We start from the raw sequence: 23,086 nt of genomic DNA, 5'->3' as shown, positions 1-23,086 counted from the left end.
ACAGTCCCCATAGACAGCAATATAAAGGTACTTTTCAGTGCCTTTTTTTTCACCCCGTATCCCATCACTTTAACTGCGTTGTGCAGTTTCTTTTACAAAAAAATAAAGATGCTCATATTTTTTTTTTAAATATAAGGAACTGTACACTTTATTATGGGGACTATTGGGGAACATATTTTAATTAACCAGAGGTCTGACCTCTGGTTAATTGTACTTAGCGCAAAGGGCTACTGCAAGCTCACAGGAGCTTAAACCAGCCACTTGTAATGGCTTGTTATTAAACGGGCAAATTTGCCCCTTTACGTCCTCACGTTAAATTAGCGGTCCACTTGTAATCTAGCCCTAAGGGATACCAATTTGTTAAGCAACTTTCACATTTTAAGAGTATTACCTTCTATTAGTAAATCCTTAATTTTTGACCATTAAGGATGGTTTCAAGGTTAGCTTAAAGGGCCATAATACCCAAATATTTAAACACTTGAAAGTGATGCAGCATAGCTGTAAAAAGCTGACTAGAAAATATCACATGAACATCTCAGACTCTATGTAAAAAAGAAAGCTATTTCATCTCAAAAGTTCCTCAGTAGCCACCTCCCATTGTAAAGGATTTCTAAGCAGCATTTTAGTGTGTCTGTCCTGGGACAGCTGAAAGGATGAGCCTCGTGAACTCTCATATTATTTCACCAATCAGGTAAAGGAAGCTTACTATGAAATCTCATGAGAGTTAAGTCAAATCTCATGAGATCACAGTAAGAGTTCATGACCTCAGCACTGCTGATGCTGATTGGCTGCTGTTCATTTCTTCATTTTTTTTTTATTTTTACCTGCAGCTGGGGGCAGCTGAGTATAACTTTTTACACAGAACTTACTCTGCTGAGCTGAGGAGATTGTGAGGTAAAATATCTTTCTTTTTTATATAGAGATGCTCAGGTGATATTTTCCTGTCAGCTTTTTACAGTTATACTGCATCAGTTTCAAGTGATTTAGCATATGAGTATTATGTCCCTTTAAAGTTGGAAAGAAGTATGTCAAAGTGATTCAACTGGAATTGGCTTTTAAAAAACCTGCGGCATAAGAGATACTTGCCATACGGAGAGAGCCATTCATGCTAAGGCGGGAGTATTTAAATGGACATAAAAACCCGGTATTTTTCGTTAATGATTCAAACAGAACATACAATTGAAAAACAATTTTCCAATTTACTTATATTATCAAGTTTTTTTATTTGTTATCCTTTGTTGAAGAGATGTCCACGTGTCTGCAGCACTATGTGGCAGCAGTTTTGCATCAATGTTATACAGTAGCAAGAGCACTAGATGGCAGCATTATTTCCGGTCATGTAGTGCTCCAGATATGTGCACTCTACCTATTTAGATATCTCTTCAACAAATAATAATATGAGAACAATGCAAATTTCAAAACAGCAGTAAATTGTAAATTTGTAAAACTGTATTCTCTATCTCAGTGTTTCTCAACCGCAGTCCTCAAGTTCCCCCAACAGGCCAGGATTTCATTATAGCTAAACTAGAACAGGTGAAGTAATCAGCTGATAGGTGAGAGCAGGTTAGTAACCATGGTTACTGATCAGCTAATTATTTCACATGTGCTCTAGTTCAGCTATAATGAAAACCTGGTCTGTTGGGGGAACTCGAGGGCCGTGGTTGAGAAACACTGCTCTATCTGAATCCTAGGGGGGAAAAAAATTGAGTTTCACGTCCCTTTAAACTTACTAATAGCTGAATGTAGACTGCTTGAATTCCTAGGGGTGATCTGTAAACACAGGACTTGATATCTATAAAAAAGATTTACAATTTACAAGCCCATTGCAGAACATTTTGTATAGGTCGTATGTCTTAACTTTTTGTGAGACAGGAGCTTGCAAAGAATTACGGAATACCAGAGAGAATTTGGTCCTGAGATCCTGGATCAACCTAAAAGGGAACAACAGACTCACCTTTAAAGGGACATTAAAGGGCCACTGTAAGTAAATATTTTCCATGCCTGTTACTAACTAACAACCCCAAATACGCTTTCTATCAATAGCATTTCATTAACATATCTCTACCGTATATCAAAAATCTTGTCTGCAAATTTAATTGTTTTCCAAACCCACTCAGTGGGTATCTTTTGCTCTGTACCAATCCGTTTACAATACCTAGGTTTCAAAATGGCGCTTTAAACACAAAGTTATTGGTTTAAGTATTTTGAACATGTAGTGCTGAAAATAGTGGGCAGGATAACGTGACATCATCGGCGAATAAAAGATATAACTTTTAGAACGTTATGAAACTTCGTTTTGGAGAAAATATAGGTCAGTAGGTTTTAATTAATGTCTATTAACTTTAATATGTTAGTTGTAATCCTTTAAACACTAAATAAATGCTAGATAGAATGATGCATTCAAAGAACAGATTATTCTGAGAATGACATGTAGATGTATTTTGTAAAGTTTCATTAGCTGTTTAAATATTGACAAAATAAATGTAAAGTTTCAGCGTCTATAAAACAATGGGAGCTGCCATATTGTAACTATGGTTACCTTCTCTGCTGTGGCCAATTAGGTACAGTTATAAATAGGTCACTAGAGTGTGAAGCCAATGGCTGTGTGGAATATAACAGTGTGCTGCACTTCCATTTCTAACAGGAACTGAAAAGCTCACAATTTCCGAAAGGAATTGAAAAGAGGACAAAATAAATAATGAAAGTAAATTGCAGAGTTTTTTTTCCATATACGATTTATCATTTTACATTACCATCTCAAAGTGTTTAACATCCCGTTAAAGAATTCATCCATAAGTGAGTTATAATTAATCTTTTAATGACCATGTACTCCAAATTGACAGAATACAGGAATATATGATAAAAGGAAAACAAAGAAGATTTTTTTTCCATTTTTTTTTATTCAGTGTTTAACTATTGCTGGTGTTAATTGTCTGTGCACATTGAACAGTTTTAATTATAAACTACTTGCATTTACTTTATATTTAAACGGATATTAAACCCCAAAAAAGTATTTTATGATTCAGACAGAGCATACAATTTTAAACAACTTTCCAATTTATTTCTATTATCAAATTTGCTTTATTCTCTTGTTATCCATTGCTGAAGGAACAGCATTGCACTACTGGCAGCTAGCTGAAGACATCTAGTTAGCCAATCACAAGAGACAAATGTGTGCAGGCACCAATTAGCAGCAGCTCCCACTGGTGTATGATATGTGTGTATTATTTTTCAACAAGGGATACTAAGAGAACAAAGCACATTTGAAAATAGAAGTGAATTTAAAAGTGTCTTAAAATTGCATGCTCTATATGAATCGGGCAAGTTGAATTTATTTGTTTAATTATTAAAAGTGAGTACATTGTATATAGCAGAGTTATATCCTAACTACTTTGAGCCCTACTTCCTTTATTCGTTGCTTCAATGCAAACGGAAAACATTGCGGCTAACTGATTCCAATTAATGTATAACCTGTATTTGAAAGTAAATTATTTTATACTAAAAACTATAACAAAGAAGTGTATTTAATTTACCATTTCATATATTTTGCACATAATGTTTTTAAGTAATATTTTAAAATTAAATGTATTGGAATGGCTTAATTTGAAAACTCCCCAAATACCAGTTTGCACCGCTCTGCTGATGGATTGGAATATACCTTGTAATCCATTATCTTCCGCTTAAACTGTGAGCCATAATATTCTCTGAACCGTTGAACAGAGTTACCTGTTCTTTTGGCTGCCAATATTAAGCTCCATGGAGGCATCATAAATAAAATATACAGGTGGCCCTCGTTTAACAACAGTTCAATTTACACCATTTCAGAATAACAACCTTTTTTTCCAGTCATGTGACTGCTATTGAAAAGCATTGAGAAGCAGTGCATTTAGTAAAATAGCCAGTAGGTGGAGCTATCCGCTTGTGTTGCAGCAAAGCCAAGCAAGCTGAAATTAATTATGTACCCCTAATCTGCTGCCCCTAACACCGCCGACCCCTATATTATATTTATTAACCCCTAACCTGCCCCCCACAACGTCGCCGCCAGCTACCTACAATAATTAACCCCTAATCTGCCGACCGCAAAGCACCGCCACCAACGTTATCCTTATGTACCCCTAATCTGCTGCCCCTAACACCGCCGACCCCTATATTATATTTATTAACCCCTAATCTGCTGCCCCCAACGTCGCCTCCACCTAACTACACTTATTAACCCCTAATCTGCCGACCGGACCTGAGCGCTACTATAAAAAATGTATTAACCCCTAATCCGCCTCACTCCCGCCTCAATAACCCTATAATAAATAGTATTAACCCCTAATCTGCCCTCCCTAACATTGCCAACACCTAACTTCAAGTATTAACCCCTAATCTGCCGACAGGAGCTCACCGCTACTCTAATAAATTTATTAACCCCTAAAGCTAAGTCTAACTTTAACCCTAACACCCCCCTAAATTAAATATAATTTAAATCTAACAAAATAAATTAACTCTTATTAAATAAATTATTCCTATTTAAAGCTAAATACTTACCTGTAAAATAAACCCTAATATAGCTACAATATAAATTATAATTATATTATAGCTATTTTAGGATTTATATTTATTTTACAGGTAACTTTGTATTTATTTTAACCAGGTACAATAGCTATTAAATAGTTAAGAACTATTAAATAGCTAAAATAGTTAAAATAATTACAAAATTACCTGTAAAATAAATCCTAACCTAAGTTACAATTAAACCTAACACTACACTATCAATAAATAAATTAAATAAACTACCTACAATTATCTACAATTAAACCTAACACTACACTATCAATACATTAATTAAATACAATACCTACAAATAACTACAATTAAATAAACTAACTAAAGTACAAAAAATAAAAAAGAACTAAGTTACAAAAAATAATAAAATATTTACAAACATTAGAAAAATATTACAACAATTTTAAACTAATTACACCTACTCTAAGCCCCCTAATAAAATAACAAAGACCCCCAAAATAATAAAATGCCCTACCCTATTCTAAATTAAAAAAGTTCAAAGCTCTTTTACCTTACCAGCCCTGAAAAGGGCCCTTTGCGGGGCATGCCCCAAAGAATTCAGCTCTTTTGCCTGTAAAAAAAACACATACAATACCCCCCCAACATTACAACCCACCACCCACATACCCCTAATCTAACCCAAACCCCCCTTAAATAAACCTAACACTAAGCCCCTGAAGATCTTCCTACCTTATCTTCACCTCGCCGGGTATCACCGATCGGTCCTGGCTCCAAAATCTTCATCCAACCCAAGCGGGGGCTGGCGATCCATAATCCTGCGGCTGAAGAGGTCCAGAAGAGGCTCCAAAGTCTTCATCCTATCCGGGAAGAAGAGGCGATCCAGACCGGCAACCATCTTGATCCAAGCGGCATCTTCTATCTTCATCCGATGAGGAACGGCTCCATCGTGAAGACCTCGAGCGCGGATCAATCTTCTTCCGACGACGTCCAACTGAAGAATGACGGTTCCTTTAAGGGACGTCATCCAAGATGGCGTCCCTCGAATTCCGATTGGCTGATAGGATTCTATCAGCCAATCAGATTGAGCTCGCATTCTATTGGCTGTTCCGATGTTGAGGGGGGCAGATTAGGGGTTAATAAATATAATATAGGGGTCGGCGGTGTTAGGGGCAGCAGATTAGGGGTACATAAGGATAACGTAGGTGGCGGTGCTTTGCGGTCGGCAGATTAGGGGTTAATTATTGTAGGTAGCTGGCGGCGACGTTGTGGGGGGCAGGTTAGGGGTTAATAAATATAATATAGGGGTCGGCGGTGTTAGGGGCAGCAGATTAGGGGTACATAAGGATAACGTAGGTGGCGGTCGGTAGATTAGGGGTTAAAAAAATGTAATCGAGTGGCGGCGATGTGGGGGGACCTCGGTTTAGGGGTACATAGGTAGTTTATGGGTGTTAGTGTACTTTAGAGCACAGTAGTTAGGAGCTTTATAAACCGGCGATAGCCCAGAAAGCTCTTAACTACTGACTTTTTTCTGCGGCTGGAGTTTTGTCGTTAGATTTCTAACGCTCACTTCAGCCACAACTCTAAATACCAGCGTTAGGAAGATCCCATTGAAAAGATAGGATACGCAATTGACGTAAGGGGATCTGCGGTATGGAAAAGTTGCGGCTGGAAAGTGAGCATTAGATCCTTTAATGACTGACTCTAAATACCGGCGGTAGCCCAAAACCAGCGTTAGGAGCCTCTAACGCTGGTTTTGACGGCTACCGCCCAACTCTAAATCTAGGCCTTAGTTTTTATTAATTAGGTAGATAACCAGCAGATCTCACAAGAGAGATCATATATATGTATATATATACAGGTTTGTCTGTATACACTGTATTGTATATGCTTGCACGATGATCATGATACCTCTTGCTTTGCTTTTTAGAATTGTCCTGATGTTATTCCCATAGTGCGCCAGAGGCGCATGCGCAATTGCACCAATGGAACGCAAATGGGTTTTGCAGCCTGGACTTAGCTGCACGCTGATATAGGGAATATAATGGGGTAAGTCACTGTAATTTTTTTTCAGTTTTTTTTGGTCTGAGGAAGGGGCACAACCCCTGAAACGTCACCTTAAAAACCTGATTGTTTCAATACCGGAGAGTGCCTTATATACAGTATATATATATATATATATATATATATATATATATATAAAACACACAGAGAAAGTCCAGAACTCACTGGTACACATCCCATGACCCTGCAACATGCTCAACCCTGGGTGCTCACTGGCACTCACAGGAAGCTGTGCTGTCACCAGAGGGACCTTGACGTGGTACCTGGGCTTGTCCCATTTGGCCAAATTCAGTAACTAACCCTTCCATTTTTGCTTTTAATCTTAGCTGTGTGCTTGTAAGTAAGTGCTGGACTTTCTATGTGTGTTGTATTAATTTGTTTTGTAATTTTCCCTATGGTTCTTGCACCCAGACCGGTCTGGGGTTAACTGCCTGTGACTCTGGTGACAGCACAGCTTCCTGTGAGTGCCAGTGAGCAACTAGAGCTGAGCATGTTTTAGGGTCATGGGGTGTGTACCCAGTCCAGTCAGAGTGCAGTCCCCTTCCATGTTTTGTATATGTCTAGGGTGATTACATAAGCCTGTGCACCCTTCACTTGTTCCCAGTTTGTTGGATTGAGAGCTTGCATTGTGTGGCTGTTTTAGGCTCCCAGGTTTAGGAAGGGACCTTGACGTGGTACCTGGGCTTGTCCCATTTGGCCAGATGCGGTAACTAACCTTTACATTTTTGCTTTTAATCGTAGCTGTGAGCTTGTGAGTGCTGGACTTTCTCTGTGTGTTGTAGTAATTTGTTTTGTAATTTTCCCTATGGTTCTTGCACCCAGACTTGTCTGGGGTTAACTGCCTGTGACTCCGGTGACAGCACAGCTTCCTGTGAGTGCCAGTGAGCAACCAGGGCTGAGCATGTTGCAGGGTCATGGGATGTGTACCCAGTCCAGTCTGAGAGTACAGTCCCCTTCAGTTTTATATATATATATATATATATATATATATATATATATATTTATTGTATATATATATATATATATATATATATATATATATAGATAGATATAGATAGATATATAAATATATAAAAGTAACCATGCTGTGTCATTGTGAAATGACTATAATAGACTAAAGCTGGGTTATGTTTGACTGACATAAGATTCCCAGAGGCAGAAAAATATTGCAAGCCTGGGAACCCTTCCCCATGAAAGTAAAGGTGGACCTAAACCCTGGGCTTCCTGAGACATTCTTCCTTAAAAGCAGAGAACAAATAACTCCCTGTAGGAAAAAAGTATGTAGTTACATGCTAACCAACATGCAACGTTAGCAGACACAGCAGCAGAAAGACAGGATGAATCGAATTTATAAGGAAACACTCATGTCCTCTTCTGCCCGGATAGGATGAAGACTTCTGCCGGTCTGGATGTGCTCTTCGGCCCCATCGGATGAAGACTTTGGCCCGGCTGGGTGAAGACGACTCAAGGTAGGGAGATCTTCAGGGGGGTAGTGTTAGGTTTATTTAAGGGGGGTTTGGGTGGGTTAGAGTAGGGGTATGTGGGTGGTGGGTTTTAATGTTGGGGGGGTTGTATATTTTTTTACAGGTAAAAGAGCTGATTACTTTGGGGCAATGCCCCGTAAAAAGCCCTTTTAAGGGCTGGTAAAAGAGCTGATTACTTTGTAATGTAGAATAGGGTAGGGACTTTTATTATTTTGTTTTTTTTTTATTTTATTAGGGGGACTTAGATTAGGTGTAATTAGTTTAAAATTCTTGAAATATTTTTTTATTTTCTGTAATTTAGTGTTTGTTTTTTTTGTAATTTAGTTTAGTTTATTTAATTGTATTTAATTGTAGGTATTTGTAGCTAATTTATTTAATTAATTTAATTATAGTGTATTGTTAGGTGTAATTGTAACGTGGCTAGCTTTTATTTTACAGGTAAATTTGTATTTATTTTAACTAGGTAGCTATTAAATAGTTAATAACTATTTAATAGCTATTGCACCTAGTTAAAATAAATACAAAGTTGCCTGTAAAATAAAAATAAATACTAAAATAGCTACAGTGTAATTATTAATTACATTGTAGCTATCTTATGGTTTATTTTACAGGTAAGTATTTAGTTTTAAATAAGAATAATTTATTTTATAAGAGTACTATTATTTAGATTTATTTAATTAATATTTAAGTTAGGGGGGTGTTAGGGTTAGTATTAGACTTAGGTTTAGGGGTTAATAATTTTATTATAGTGGCGGTGGTGTAGGGGGGGGCAGGATAGGGGTTAATAAATTTATTATAGGTGGCGGCGGTATAGGGGGGGCAGGATAGAGGTTAATAGGTATTATGTAGGTGGCGGCGGGGTCCGGAAGGGGCGGTTTAAGGGTTAACATATTTATTATAGTTGCGGCGAGGTCCGGGTGCGGCGGTTTAGGGGTTAACATATTTATTATAGTTGCGGCGGGGTCTAGGAGCAGTGGTTTAGGGGTTAATAACTTTATTTAGTTGCGGGGGGCTCCGGGGGCGCCGGTATAGGGGGTAGAACAGTATAGTATAGTGTAAGTGCTTAGTGACAGGGGTATCAATAAAGCTGTAAAAAAGCCAAAGAGCATCGAGATTGATGATTGATAACTATCACAGTCACTGCTCATCGCCCCGTACTTGGTGCGCGGCTTTTTGACAGCTTTATTGATAACTTTGGTGAGCGTATTCAGGTCCGCGGCGGCAATGGTAGGTGAGCTTAGGCATGCGTATTGGGCCGGCGAATGCAGGTAAGTAGACGGCTTCATAACTAGAGGCCATTATCTGGTAATCTGGGCAGCAAAACTAGAGCTTGCTGCCCGAACAGCATAACATCTATTCTATTGCACTTCAAACTTTGCCCCCTTAACTATAGCAATGTGTGCTCTGTAAGTATGTATACATGTGTAGTGTGTACATCTTCATGTGTGATCTCTCAGTGCACACTATAGGCTAGATTATGAGTGGAGCGCAAATTAATGCTTCTGCTTGAGCGTTAATTGTACTAGAAGTAAGCTTTTTGCACTCGTCATGTTGCGCTCGTATTATGAGTTGAAAGTAAACTGTTTTAGCTCTCACAAATATCACGTGCACAATGGAGAAAAAAGAGGAGGACAAAACTAACACCCTCTCGCGCAAATCTGTACAAAAAAAAGAGGAGGAAAAAATTAACACCCTCTTGCGCAAATGAGCATATATTCACATTTGTGCTAACCTGACATAAAAATATTAATATTTTATATTACAATGTTCATCACATAGCAGAATATGTTCTATTCATTCATAAAAACATATTTTGCCATTGTGTTTAGTTTCAACACCTAATACCAGCAGTAAGTGCAACAAGTGCAAACCCTCACGATAACATACTAGCATGTAACTGTGTCTGAGTAGGGTCTGGTATTATGTAATTGATATGTACTGTATGTGTGCAGTTTGTGTGTCTGAGTAGGGTCTGGTATTATGTAACTGATATGTATGTGTGCAGTACGTGTGTGAGTAGGGTCTGGTGGGTGTTATGTAACTGATATGAATGTGTGCAGTACATGTGTGTGAGTAGGATCTGGTATTATGTAAATGATATGCATGTGTGCAGTATGTGTGAGTAGGGTCTGGTATTATGCAACTCCTGCCTCCGCAATAGAACTTAAAGACATGATACATATACAAATACAACTACACGTATAGTAACACACAGACCTGAGTACTTGTACTTCTCTAGTATAATATTATAGGAATCAACTATTGCAGTTGCTGGGGATAATAATAACAAATAAAATTATATTTTATTAAACAATTTTTTTTTTGCTCATTTTTTTTTTTTGCTCATTTTTTTTTTTTTGCTCAATTTTTTTTTCCTCCTTGCCCCTGGGGGTTCACGTGTGAAAGTGCACAAATGGAGGAGCCTCCACTGTATATATGTGTGCAGTATGTTTGTGAGTAGGGTCTGGTATTATGTAACTCATATGTATGTGTGCAGTACATGTGTCTGAGTAGGGTCTGGTAGGTATATTTAAGTGTGCAGTACATGTGTGAGTAGGGTCTGGTATTATGTAACTGATATGTATGTGTGGAGTATGTGTGTGAACAAGGTCTGGTATTATGTAACTGATATGTATGTGTGTAGAGTATGTGTGTGAGTAGGGTCTGGTATTATATAAATTATATGTATGTGTGTAGTATGTGTGTGAGTAGGGTCTGGTATTACGTAAATGATATGTATTTGTACAGTACATGTGTGTGTAGGGTCTGGTATTATGTAACTGATATGTATGTGTGCAGTACATGTGTGTGTGAGTAGGGTCTGGTATTATGTAACTTTATGTATGTGTGCAGTACGCGTGTGAGTAGGGTCTGGTATTATGTAACTGATATGTATGTGAGCAGTATGTGTGTGAGTAGGGTCTGGTATTATGTAAATGATATTTATGTGTACAGTACATGTGTGTGTAGGGTCTGGTATTATGTAACTGATATGTATGAGTGCAGTATGTGTGTGAGTAGGGTCTGGTATTATGTAAATGATATATATGTTTGCAGTATGTTTGTGAGTAGGGTCTGCTATTATGTAACTGATATGTATGTGTGCAGTATGTGTGTGAGTAGGGTCTGGTATTACGTAACTGATATGTAAATACGGTAAATATGTGAGTAGGGTCTTGTATTATGTAACTGATATGTATGTGTGCAGTACATGTGTGTGAATAGGATCTGATATTATGTAACTGATATGTATGTGTGCAGTTTGTGTGTGAGTAGGGTCTGGTATTATGTAACTGATAGGTATGTGAGTAGGATGTGTGTGAGTAGGGTCTGGTATTATGCAACTGATATGTATGTGTGCAGTACATGTGTGTGAGTAGGGTCTGGTATTATGTAACTGATATGCATGTGTGCAGTACGCGTGTGAGTAGGGTCTGGAATTATGTTACTGATATGTATGTGTGCAGTATGTGTGTGAGTAGGGCCTGGTATTATGTAAATGATATGTATGTGTGCAGTATGTTTGTGAGTAGGGTCTGGTATTATGTAACTTATATGTATGTGTACAGTACATGTGTGTGTAGGGTCTGGTATTATGTAACTGATATGTATGTGTGCATTACATGTGTCTGAGTAGGATCTGGTAGGTATTATGTAACTGATATGAATGTGTGCAGTATGTGTGTGAGTAGGGTCTAGTATTACGTAACTGATATGTAAATACGGTAAATATGTGAGATGGGTCTGGTATTATGTAACTGATATCTGTGTGTGAGTAGGGTCTGGTATTATGTAACTGATATGTATGCGTGCAGTACGTGTGTGAGTAGGGTCTGGTATTATGTAACTGATATGTATGTGTGCAGTATGTGTGTGAGTAGGGTCTGGTATTATGTAACTGATATGTATGTGTGCAGTACGTGTGTGAGTAGTGTCTGGTATTGTGTAAATGACATGTATGTGTCCAGTAGGTGTGTGAGTAGGGTCTTGTATTATGTAACTGATATGTATGTGTGCAGTACATGTGTAAGTAGGGTCTGGTATTATGTAACTGATATGTGTGTGCAGTACGTGTGTAAGTAGGGTCTGGTATTATGTTACTGATATGCATGTCTGCAGTACGTGTATGAATAGGGTTTGGTATTACGTAAATTATATGTATGTGTGCAGAACATGTGTGAGTAGGGTCTGGTATTATGCAAATTATATCTATGTGTGTAGTACATGTGTGAGTAGGGTCTGGTATTATGTAAATGATATGTATGTGTGCAGTACGTTTGTGAGTAGGGTCTGGTATTTTGATATGCATGTGAGCAGTACGTGTGTGAGTAGAGACTAGTATTATGTAAATGATATATATGTATGCAGTAAAATGAATACATAAATAAATATGATCATAGGAACAAACAACATAGTTAAGTGCATACATAAATCATCATATATGGAACACCATGTAAAAATTGACAAGCAAAGAGCAAAAATAAGGATATTCAGGTATCCTAATCACCATGTTGTATAGGCCAAACTGTATAGTAAGCCCATAATCCTATAGAAAGAAATGTCAAGTATATCATATGTGCCTATGTAAGATGCAAGTATAGCAAGGGGTAGAACGTTAGGTCATCAGCAGTACATACATAATTAAAGACATAAATAATACCCCTTAGTATAAGAGACCCAGCACTGCTAAAAACTGTGAGTACACCAATACATGATAATAAAATAAAGGACAATGAAAACACACACACACACATATATATATAGTGGGCCCCATATGATTTATTGCCAATTAATATCCTTGTTTTTCTGCAGTACAGTAGTACTTGTGCAACTTGTGGAAAAATGTCTTATTGCTGACACAATTCCAACAATACATGAATACTTTTTCAGCAGGACATTTTTACATGAGTTGCACAAGTGCTACTGTACTGAAGAAAAATGAGTATATCTATAAAGTGGGAGACTGGAGTAAATAAATAGTGACATAAATGTTCTTTAAGTGTAAATATTCCCACTCCAAATCAGCACCAAATAGATGCTCTGCCTCTGAGAACACTGAAATAAATGTGATCTGCACAATTTCTGTGAAGTATTAATAATCATCACTGAGAATAAAGTCACCCAGATTACTTATTTACAGTTAGTACCTGAGTCTGAGAGGCAAGTTGAACTACAGCAGAGCTCTGTAAACAAGGCTCCTATCTGCTCAATGGCTATCTCCTCAATGAGATTTTCACGCCGTTGAGGGGGAGGAGCCTTGTGGGGGCCATCACGTGTACGCAACAGCGTATCAGAGGCTAGCTCAGGTAGAGTGGGAGGAGGCCGAGCACAGGCTGAAGTCAACTCGCACACTTCAGCCTGTGCAATTAAGACTGTGCAGGATAGGGGCTCTCTCTATCGCACGTGCGATCAGGTTAGGATAGGTGAGGTGACGTGTGCGCTGTGCTCTGCTCAGAGGAGGAGTGAGATGAGAAGCTAGTGATGCATGGTGTGGTGACGTCAGCTGAGCTCTGCTCTGCTCTGTCGTCCGGCGTCCGCTCGGTCCTAGCTCCCTCCTGCCTCCACAATACAACTTAAAGACATGATACATATACAAATACAACTACACGTATAGTAACACACAGACCTGAGTACTTGTACTTCTCTAGTATAATATTATAGTAAATCAACTATTGCAGTTGCTGGGGATAATAATAACAAATAAAATTATATTTTATTAAACAATTTTTTTTTTTTGCTCTTTTTTTTTTTTTTTTTGGTCAATTTTTTTTCCTCCTTGCCCCTGGGGGTTCACGTGTGAAAGTGCACAAATGGAGGAGCCTCCACTGTATATATGTGTGCAGTATGTTTGTGAGTAGGGTCTGGTATTATGTAACTCATATGTATGTGTGCAGTACATGTGTCTGAGTAGGGTCTGGTAGGTATATTTAAGTGTGCAGTACATGTGTGAGTAGGGTCTGGTATTATGTAACTGATATGTATGTGTGGAGTATGTGTGTGAACAAGGTCTGGTATTATGTAACTGATATGTATGTGTGTAGAGTATGTGTGTGAGTAGGGTCTGGTATTATATAAATTATATGTATGTGTGTAGTATGTGTGTGAGTAGGGTCTGGTATTACGTAAATGATATGTATTTGTACAGTACATGTGTGTGTAGGGTCTGGTATTATGTAACTGATATGTATGTGTGCAGTACATGTGTGTGTGAATAGGGTCTGGTATTATGTAACTTTATGTATGTGTGCAGTACGCGTGTGAGTAGGGTCTGGTATTATGTAACTGATATGTATGTGAGCAGTATGTGTGTGAGTAGGGTCTGGTATTATGTAAATGATATTTATGTGTACAGTACATGTGTGTGTAGGGTCTGGTATTATGTAACTGATATGTATGAGTGCAGTATGTGTGTGAGTAGGGTCTGGTATTATGTAAATGATATATATGTTTGCAGTATGTTTGTGAGTAGGGTCTGCTATTATGTAACTGATATGTATGTGTGCAGTATGTGTGTGAGTAGGGTCTGCTATTACGTAACTGATATGTAAATACGGTAAATATGTGAGTAGGGTCTTGTATTATGTAACTGATATGTATGTGTGCAGTACATGTGTGTGAATAGGATCTGATATTATGTAACTGATATGTATGTGTGCAGTTTGTGTGTGAGTAGGGTCTGGTATTATGTAACTGATAGGTATGTGAGTAGGATGTGTGTGAGTAGGGTCTGGTATTATGCAACTTATATGTATGTGTGCAGTACATGTGTGTGTGAGTAGGGTCTGGTATTATGTAATTGATATGCATGTGTGCAGTACGCGTGTGAGTAGGGTCTGGTATTATGTTACTGATATGTATGTGTGCAGTATGTGTGTGAGTAGGGCCTGGTATTATGTAAATGATATGTATGTGTGCAGTATGTTTGTGAGTAGGGTCTGGTATTATGTAACTTATATGTATGTGTACAGTACATGTGTGTGTAGGGTCTGGTATTATGTAACTGATATGTATGTGTGCATTACATGTGTCTGAGTAGGATCTGGTAGGTATTATGTAACTGATATGAATGTGTGCAGTATGTGTGTGAGTAGGGTCTGGTATTACGTTACTGATATGTAAATACGGTAAATATGTGAGATGGGTCTGGTATTATGTAACTGATATCTGTGTGTGAGTAGGGTCTGGTATTATGTAACTGATATGTATGCGTGCAGTACGTGTGTGAGTAGGGTCTGGTATTATGTAACTGATATGTATGTGTGCAGTATGTGTGTGAGTAGGGTCTGGTATTATGTAACTGATATGTATGTGTGCAGTATGTGTGTGAGTAGGGTCTGGTATTATGTAACTGATATGTATGTGTGCAGTACGTGTGTGAGTAGGGTCTGGTATTATGTAACTGATATGTATGTGTGCAGTACGTGTGTGAGTAGTGTCTGGTATTATGTAAATGACATGTATGTGTCCAGTAGGTGTGTGAGTAGGGTCTTGTATTATGTAACTGATATGTATGTGTGCAGTACATGTGTAAGTAGGGTCTGGTATTATGTAACTGATATGTGTGTGCAGTACGTGTGTAAGTAGGGTCTGGTATTATGTTACTGATATGCATGTCTGCAGTACGTGTATGAATAGGGTTTGGTATTACGTAAATTATATGTATGTGTGCAGAACATGTGTGAGTAGGGTCTGGTATTATGCAAATTATATCTATGTGTGTAGTACATGTGTGAGTAGGGTCTGGTATTATGTAAATGATATGTATGTGTGCAGTACGTTTGTGAGTAGGGTCTGGTATTTTGATATGCATGTGAGCAGTACGTGTGTGAGTAGAGACTAGTATTATGTAAATGATATATATGTGTGCAGTATGCGTGTGAGTAGGGTCTGGTATTATGTAAATGATATGTATGTGTGCAGTACCTGTGTGAGTAAGGTCTGGTATTATGTAAATATGTATGTGTGTAGTACGTGTGTGAGTAGGGTCTGGTATTATGTAAATGATATGTATGTGTGCAGTATGTTTGTGAGTAGGGTCAGGTATTTTGTAAAACATAGTTATGTGTGCAGTATGTGTGCGAGTAGGGTCTCGTAATATGTAACTGATATGTATGTGTGCAGTACATGTGTGAGTAGGGTCTGGTATTGTGTAACTGATATGTATGTGTGCTGTACGTGCTTGAGTAAGGTCTGGTATTATGTAACTGATATGTATGTGTGCAGTACATGTGTGAGTAGGGTCTGGAATTATGTAACTGATATGTATTTGAGTAGGGTCTGGTATTATTTAAATTATATATTTTGTGTGTAGTACGTGTGTGCGTAGGGTCTGGTATTACGTAAATGATATGTATGCGTACAGTCCGTGTGTGAGTAGGGTCTGATATTATGTAACTGATATGTATGTGTGCAGTACATGTGTGAGTAGGGTCTGGTATTATGTAACTGATATGTATGTGTGCAGTATGTGTGTGAGTAGGATCTGGTATTATGTAACTGATATGTACTGTATGTGTGCAGTATGTGTGTGAGTAGGGTCTGGTATTATGTAAATGATATGTATGTGTGTAGTACGTGTGTGAGTAGGGTCTGGTATTACGTAAATTATATGTATGTGTACAGTACATGTGTGTGTAGGGTCTGGTATTATGTAACTGATATGCATGTGTGCAGTACGCGTGTGAGTAGGGTCTGGTATTATGTAACTGATATGTATGTGTGCAGTATGTGTGTGAGTAAGGCCTGGTATTATGTAAATGATATGTATGTGTGCAGTATGTGTGTGAGTAGGGTCTGGTATTATGTAACTTATATGTATGTGTACAGTACATGTATGTGTAGGGTCTGGTATTATGTAACTGATATGTATGTGTGCAGTACATGTGTCTGAGTACGGTCTGGTAGGTATTATGTAACTGATATGAATGTGTGCAGTATGTGTGTGAGTAGGGTCTGATATTATGTAACTGATATGTAAATACGGTAAATATGTGAGATGGGTCTGGTATTATGTAACTGATATGTATGCGTGCAGTACGTGTGTGAGTAGGGTCTGGTATTATGTAACTGATATGTATGTGTGCAGTATGTGTGTGAGTAGGGTCTGGTATTAAGAAAGTGCAGGGCAAATAGCCCGGAGCGTAGCTAAGGGTTAAGGCCTGTAGGAGTGAGTGCTGCTGCTGTGTGTGTGTATTAGTTACAATGTTGCATTATGTTGGGAGGGGTTTACTAACCTTATAAGAAGGATGTACAGGAATTCTACTTCCTCTTTGTTCCTGTGGACTCCCAGAAGAATTTTCAGCTTAGCAGTTTGCAGCATTTTCCAATGGAAGGCGAATCTGGAGAATGGGAAGAAATGGAGTTAGAGGACGTGGAGTGGGTCGCACCATCCCCATCTGGAACTGTCACGGTGGGTCTGGGCCATGGGTCTGGGCTGTGTCTGCCTGTTTCTCCCTTAGGGGGGGGTAGCCCATTGTTGTTCCCTTCTCCTGCACGGGAGAATTTAGAGGGGGATGGTGGCCCCGGTATAGCCTATCCGTCGTGTGAGACAGACTGTAGGCCCTCAGGGGAGATTGGGCCTGAGGGGCGAGTAGGAGCGCCCGGCGGGTCGGTTTTCGAGCCTAGGGGGTCCCAGGGGAGCTCCGGGTTTGGCTCCGGGGGTCCCGGTTCTGTAACCGGGGGTTCCGGTGTCGGCCTTAGGCAGGGGCCTGTAGTGGCAGGGCCCAGCGAGGCCTTAGCAAGTGCGGGCACCTCGGGGGTGAGCGTCGTTGGCGCGGGTAGTGGGAGCAGTGCGGCCTCACCTGCGGCAGTGGTCCTCTCCGGGGAATCGGTGGCGGCGGCGGTGGCTCTCCTCCAGTCCTTGGCGTTGGTCCTCGCGGGTACGTCGTCGGGTCCGGCGGTACTTCAGGCCCCGGCTTTGGCCTACGGTGAGGTACAGGCCTCCGGTCCGTCGTCCCTCGTGGCTTCTAAAATGGCCGCCGCGTCGACTTCCGGCAGCATTGCACGCTCCCGCGTCACTTCCAGTGACATCATTTCCGCTCGCGGCAGTCACAATCTGGACAGCGAGCAGAGCGGATCGTTCCCCGGGCTCCGAAGGTAAGAAGGGAGCACCTCGGGGGGGGACACCCGCTCTTGGGGGCAAGAACGATGGGGCCCAGGAGGCCGGGGGGGCACATGGTAGGCCGGATAGAGGGGCAGAGATGCTGAATCATGGGACAACTGTGAGCGTGGCAGCGGGGCAGCAGGGGCCCCCGGAGGGCACTCCGGGGGCGTCACAACAGGGTGTGCGCACTAGAGCCGCAGCTGGACACAGTAATAAGGGGGGGGATGCCGACAGGGCACCCGACTCGCGCTCGCGGCCTACGTTAGGAGGGGGAAAAGCTAAGGCGGCCCCCGCACGCGCCGCGGCCCAAAGTAAAGGAAAGGCCCCCGCGGCTAAGACCGCGAATAAGGGGGCCATACTGGCACACAGCTCAAGGGGCGAGGCCGCAATAGCGGAGCCCCAGGGGCAAGGCCTGCAGGGTATCATGACGCCCAGCAGGACTTCACCAGCACGATCTGAGCAAATAGCCACAAGGGGGGCTGTCAAAAGGGGGCATGCTAGCATTAGCGTTGGCACTGGGGAAGGCTTAGAGAGCCCCGGGAGGGGACAGGCGAGACAGGCTAGGGGATCGAAGTCTCAGGGTCGGAGTAGGACCGTGAGATTTCAAGAGGATTCGACTAGCGGGTTAGCCACCAGTACGGATGATGATGTGAGTGTGGCATGCGGTGTGAGTGACAGTGACCGGGAGGGTTATCTAGAATTTGAGGACGCGCTGGCTCTGGTTAAGGAACGGGGCCCGGGAGCATTAATGGCGAAACTAGACGTGGAATCCGCGTTTAGGCTACTCCCGATTCACCCATCATCCTTTGGGCTGATGGGGTGTTGGTTTGAAGGGGGTTACTATGTCGACCGTTGTCTGCCCATGGGCTGTTCGATATCCTGCGCGTACTTTGAGGCATTCAGCACTTTCCTGCACTGGGCGGTGGTCTCAGTGGCGGGGAGTGATAGAGTGGCGCACTACTTGGATGACTTTCTCCTGGTAGGGGCGGCCAACTCGCAAGAATGTGCCTCCTTAATGAAAGTCATGAGGTTCATGATGGCCAGGTTTGGGGTTCCTCTGGCAGAGGATAAGACGGAGGGGCCGTGCATGTGCTTGACGTTCCTTGGCATCGAGATCGATTCAGTGGCAGGTGAATGCAGGCTGCCTAAGGAAAAGGTCGCCAAGATGTTGGCGGCTGTACGGGCCATGGTTGCAACGCAGACATGTTCGCTGCGGGAACTGCAATCGCTCCTTGGCCTCCTTAACTTTGCGGGGAGAGTGATCCCGTGGGGGAAGGTGTTTAGCAAGCGACTAGAGCGGTGTTTGGGCGGAGGTAGGGCTCCGGCATCGCGTATTCGCATCACGAGGGACCTCGTGGCGGATTTGCAGGTCTGGGAGAGGTTTCTCCAGGACTTTAACGGCGTCTGCATGTGGCGAAGGGAGCCGATATCTAACCAAGCGCTACATCTGTTCACGGACGCTGCGGGAGCATCCGGGTATGGGGCTTACTTTGAAGGCGCTTGGAGTGCGGAGCCCTGGCCGACCGAATGGGCGACCAGAGGGCTTACACGCAATCTTTGTCTTCTGGAATTGTTTCCTATCCTGGTTGCGGTGGAATTGTGGGGTCACCTGTTTAGTAACAGGGCTGTGATTTTCTGGACGGATAATCTCAGCGTGGTGTTTGCGGTTAACAGGCTTTCTGCTTCATCGCCTGTGGTCGTACATTATTTGCGACACCTGGTGTTGAGATGTTTGCAACTGAACATTGACTTTAGGGCACGGCATGTGCCAGGGGTGCAGAATATAGTTGCGGATGCATTGTCGCGCTTCCAGTGGGGGGCATTTAGGGCTGCGGCGCCTGCCGCGGCTCCTAATGGTCTTTCTTGCCCTCTCTTTTTGTGGCAGATGGCGAAGGACTACAGCAACTGATCCCGGTATTGCGGGCTTCGTTGGCACCCAGCACATGGTCGGCATACGTGAGGTACTGGAGTGAATGGGTAGGTTTTTGCGACCTCCGTGAGTTCCCCTCTTGCGAGGGTGAACAAGGGTTTTTGTTGCGCTGGCTGGCGGAGCTGAGAGGTAAGCGAGCAACGAAGGGGGCGGTGGTAGCAAGACTATCCGCTGTGGCTTTTTTCTGCAGGCTATACGCCTTTAAAGACGAGTCGCGATCCTTTCTCGTTAAACAGCTGTTGAGGGGCTGGGGCCGTCTGGAAGTTCCACGACGAGACACAAGGGAGCCCATTACGGCAGAACGGCTAGTAAAATTACTGGACGTGCTGCCAGAGATATGTTCCTCACCTTTTGAGGCCCGCCTCTTTGGGGCGGCCTTTGGCTTAGCGTTTCACGGCGCATTAAGGGTGGGTGAGTTGATACCGCGAGCCAGAACGGCGGCCACAGGGGGGGTCATGCACAGCCATGTTCGGCTGGTGGAGGACTCCGTGCTATTGTTCATTCCCAGGTCCAAAACTGACCAGGAGGGCCGGGGAGCCTGACTTTCACTGCCGGGGCAGCAGGGTGTTGCCTGTTGCCCTGTGCGTCTAGTGTCATCTTACCTGGGAGTACGGCCAGGAGGCTCCTCCAGGTTTTTGATACATGCTAATGGAGACCCGCTGACCAGATACCAGTTTGGCAAGGTATTGGAGAAGGCAGCGCAAAAGGCTGGCCTAGACAGGTCTCGGATCGCCCCACACTCCTTCAGGGTGGGGGCAGCGACGACAGCAGCAGAGCTGGGTTGGTCCTCGGATCGGATCCGCTCATTGGGGCGGTGGAGGTCGCAGCGGTATAAATCTTACGTTAGGCCGCTGTATGTTTGAGATCGGGGATCAAGGGTCATGCATGCAAGAGTTGGGGGGCTTGCGGGGGTGATACCAGAAGGTTATGGGCCAAGGTTGTGGACCTGGTCTACTGCAAGCGGGCTAACTCTTGTTTCCTTTGTTTCAGAAACACGTCCAGGTCCTGTACGGGTGTGGATCGTCGGCCATTCATATGTGCACTGGGCCGCAATTAGAGCTGCAGCCATGCCAGGAGGACAGCAGCTAGGAATTGAATCGTCCAGGGCTGTGTTACGTTGGCTAGGGCGCAGAGGCTTGTCTTGGTCAGATCTGCCTGCATTGCTCCAGACCGCAGCAAAAAGGTGGGAGAAACCTCACATTTTGATAATTCATGCTGGCGGCAATGATGTGGGGGCCATTCCCACATTGGATCTAATCCGGGCAATGCAGTCAGACCTGAGGCAGTTCAAACTCTGGTTTCCAGGTGTGAGAATCGGGTGGTCGAATGTGATCCCTAGATTAAGATGGAGGCACATGGTGTGTCATAAGGCAGCTTTCCAGGTCAGGAAAAAGATCAATAGGGACCTGAGGAAGCAGGTAGTCGAACTCGAGGGTTTTGTGGTAGAGCACGGGAACATCTCGGCAGCCCATAAGGGTTTGTATAGGCAGGATGGGGTTCATTTAGAACCGGCAGGAGTAGATTTGTTCTTGCAGAACATCAGGCAGGAGTTACTCCTAAGAGTATAGGGTGGCGGCAAGAGTCAGGACCATTGTATATGCAGGTCAGTCTCTTGTGGCGGGTGGTCAGGATCACGGCTGCAGACTGGAAGGAGGTTTGGTAATGGCCATTGCGGTCAGGGTGACGTCACAGGCTTGGTATGCTTGGGCGTGCTCGGGCTGAGTATTGTTAGGCCGGAAAACCCCTAATTATGAAAGCTGCGTGAGTATCTCCGCCTTGTGGTCTGCAGCGGTGTCCCTTGGCCATTTTCTAGAAGGGGTTATTCATAGTTAGATGTAGGCCCCGATTGCCGCCACCCGTGGATAAGTTAACTGCCAGTTCCACGGCTGGTACCAATAAATGCGACCCACGGGTCTTTCACCCACAGAACTGTGTTGTGTTTTATTTATTAGTTGTTAAGTTATATTAAGTGTTAAGTTAAGTTAAGTTAAGTTACAAGCAGACACTCAGGAGATGTAGGGCATTTAATCCCTTAAGAAAGTGCAGGGCAAATAGCCCGGAGCGTAGCTAAGGGTTAAGGCCTGTAGGAGTGAGTGCTGCTGTGTGTGTGTGTATTAGTTACAATGTTGCATTATGTTGGGAGGGGTTTACTAACCTTATAAGAAGGATGTACAGGAATTCTACTTCCTCTTTGTTCCTGTGGACTCCCAGAAGAATTTTCCCCACCCTCCCAGCCCTGTTATGCACTGTTATTGAATTTGTTATGCACTGTTGTTTTGTCTTGTCATCCAACCGGATGGATTTGTTATGCATTACGGATTGGCACTTGTAATGCATTATTGATTCGATGATAGGCATTACTGATTGGCACTGGTAATGCTCTATTGATTCAGTCAAAGAAATAACAGGCGGCAATCGGTCTATCATTAGGTCTCTATCGAGACTAGGTGTCTGAGGCAGGAAGAGGGTTACTCGAACTACTTCCCTAAGACCAAGGACGGTAATTTTGAACTCCCCAGTTATTGACATGCTGTTCGTCAAGTCAAGGCTGGACCTACAGGTTTGGAGTTAATAATGCTTGCACCCTACTCTGGCGGGTGGTCAGGATCACGGCTGCAGACTGGAAGGAGGTTTGGTAATGGCCATTGCGGTCAGGGTGACGTCACAGGCTTGGTATGCTTGGGCGTGCTCGGGCTGAGTATTGTTAGGCCGGAAAACCCCTAATTATGAAAGCTGCGTGAGTATCTCCACCTTGTGGTCTGCAGCGGTGTCCCTTGGCCATTTTCTAGAAGGGGTTATTCATAGTTAGATGTAGGCCCCGATTGCCGCCACCCGTGGATAAGTTAACTGCCAGTTCCACGGCTGGTACCAATAAATGCGACCCACGGGTCTTTCACCCATAGAACTGTGTTGTGTTTTATTTATTAGTTGTTAAGTTATATTAAGTGTTAAGTTAAGTTAAGTTACAAGCAGACACTCAGGAGATGTAGGGCATTT

Source organism: Bombina bombina, chromosome 6 (genome assembly GCF_027579735.1).
Source record: "Bombina bombina isolate aBomBom1 chromosome 6, aBomBom1.pri, whole genome shotgun sequence".
NCBI classification, from domain to species: Eukaryota; Metazoa; Chordata; class Amphibia; order Anura; family Bombinatoridae; genus Bombina; species Bombina bombina.
This window is presented reverse-complemented; position numbering follows the sequence as displayed.